The sequence below is a fragment of the Pseudochaenichthys georgianus genome, chromosome 22 (genome assembly GCF_902827115.2).
Source record: "Pseudochaenichthys georgianus chromosome 22, fPseGeo1.2, whole genome shotgun sequence".
Taxonomy (NCBI): domain Eukaryota; kingdom Metazoa; phylum Chordata; class Actinopteri; order Perciformes; family Channichthyidae; genus Pseudochaenichthys; species Pseudochaenichthys georgianus.
This window is the reverse complement of record NC_047524.1, coordinates 32410582-32412931: the sequence shown is the minus strand read 5'-3', so window position 1 is coordinate 32412931 and position 2350 is coordinate 32410582. Positions and strand designations below refer to the sequence as shown.

The window sequence follows — 2350 nt, the reverse complement described above, 5'->3', positions numbered from 1 at the left end:
TAATGTAGAGAGCATTGATTAATTAATAAACTACACACTGAGTCTAGATCCTGACCAAATCCTTTTTTATTGTTGATCAAATGTTTTTCAAAAATGTATTCATACACATTTAGAAAAATACAATGTACAATCACAACCAGTACAACACACATTACAAAAAATACAGAAAAAACAAACAATAACAACAATCAGACAAAACTATGGAAAAATAACCCCTCCCACCCCCAGATCCGGACCATCCTTGTATTATTGCTCATTCAATCTATTATAGCATGCCATCAAACATGGTACTTACTTTATTTGTACAGATCTGCATGGGAGACGATGGCGCGATGCAGAGCGCTGGTGCTGTGCTGCGGTCGGGACTTTCATCCACTCCATGCGCGTCCCTCATGAAGAGGGTGCTCGGGGGGTACAACTTGGACGGAGTCATGGCTGTCAACTGGGGGGTTGTAAACGAGGCCGAAGGGGTGAAGGCTTTTGTGCAGGCCTATCAGGAGACAGTGTTCGAGTCTGGTCTCTTTGTGAGTGAGTCAGTGTTTTGGGAGCATCCCCCGATGGACTTGTGCAGCCATCTGCCCTGCTGGAGGTGAAGTGTCCACCATCATTATATAGGATATATATATATATATATATTTGTATACATATCTGTAAATTGTATAATTTTATTTGATTTAAAAGTATTTTTGATCTCTGTCTATAAACACAAACTGAGTAAGATTGACAATAAAGTTGACTTTGAAAAATATATATATTCTTTATGAAAATAGTTGACTGTTGGAGAAATGAATCCAAATGAAACGTTGGACTGAACTACAACTACGCCTTTAAATCTCTACGGACTGTTTTTCAGTGGGATGGCAAGTTCCTATCTTTAAACATTTATTAGTTTTTTCTCAGAACAGATTTGATTTTCTGAAGTTAATTTAACTTAACCATGTAAGGTCATTATTAAAAAGGTACAATCAATTTGTTTAGGGTTGAATAAAATAATGATAAACATTTCATTTGGATAATTTACTGACAGAATAAGAAACTCAATGATGCTCTACTCACCTGTTCCTTTTTATAAAGTGAAACAGTTGAAACGATAGATTTTAGTAAACTTAAAAACAACCTTCTCCAAAAGCTATCAAGGAATATACCGAATACTTGTTTTAGAACTTTATTACATATTTTTATATAAATAGTTTGAGTGATCCATAATTGACAGAAGCTTGTGTTTACACTGACCTGTTACTCATATATTAATGTCTTTGTAACTTCAGTAAACCACTACCTCACTCATTTCTTTCACTCATCACGGTTCAGTAAACTAAGTGATACATGAACCAGTTTAATAATTATAATAACGTAGGATTGCAACTCTTTGAAACTGTAGGTGGCTCTTAAAAGAGCCGTTGTGTTTGGGTGTGCTGGTCTCAGGTCAGTCTAAGCCCTCTCTCCGCGGATGCGGCGCGCCAGCTGGATGTCCTTGGGCATGATGGCGACACTCTTTGCTTGGTTCATCTTACTGGGGGGGGGGCAGCTACATGGATGTCGGTGCAGTCCACAATCATTGTGCAGTTGAAGGCAGAATGAATTTATTATTGACTCCGAATGAAGCACAACTTCATGTCATACAATACATTGACTTTGTTTGTAATTGTGTAAAAAAATAAAGCATTGATTAGCAAGCAGGACCTGCAGGAACAGAGCACGGTGATGGATGGAGCTGGGAAGAGAGAAGAATAAAGAAAACAGATCAACTTCATTATCGGATATTAAAAATTCAATTTCAAAACAAGTTGCCACTCCTACAGTTTTCTAGTATGTAAAGATGATTTCACTTGACCTATGCAAAATATCACACTCAATACATGTGTGTCTCTGGGGGGTGCATTGTGCCTTTGATGTATATAAATAATATACCATAACCAAATACTATTACGTACAGTGGAAATCAGGTTGCCAGAGCAGGTCAGTCCAGTGTGCATGTTCCTCAGGGTCTCAGCAGGTACAGGTGAGGTAAAGAAAATAAAAGAGAAAAAGGTCAGTAACAACACTTTAAAGAATTATCTCTTTTAATAATGTTCTCTCAGTAATCACTCAACTACTGTCTTTCCAACAAACAGATTGACTCACTATCATCACAATGAAACACGTCCAGAAGAATGGACCACAGATGGAAATTAGCTATTAGCTATAATCTGGCATATTGCATCTCTTCTCTTTGCTGAGATTAATGTTTTTGTATGCATGGTCCTTCTATAAATAAATAAATGTCATGCAAAGCTGCCTGCCTGCCTTCCTTCCTTCGACTCTCCCTGAACTGCCTGATCTTTTAATGTTCAATGTTAACCATTTGAGC

At 37.5% G+C, this 2350-nt stretch overlaps 1 long non-coding RNA gene across 1 annotated transcript; it reads right to left on the bottom strand.

Annotated features, from left to right (window-relative positions):
* Positions 1 to 1566: 1566 nt before the first annotated feature.
* Positions 1567 to 1995, bottom strand: LOC139436075 (uncharacterized). The gene is made up of 2 exons (XR_011645286.1): positions 1935 to 1995; positions 1567 to 1714 (listed from the first exon to the last, which is right to left on the bottom strand). It is a non-coding gene; the product is annotated as an uncharacterized lncRNA (long non-coding RNA).
* Between the last annotated feature and the right edge of the window lie 355 nt (positions 1996 to 2350).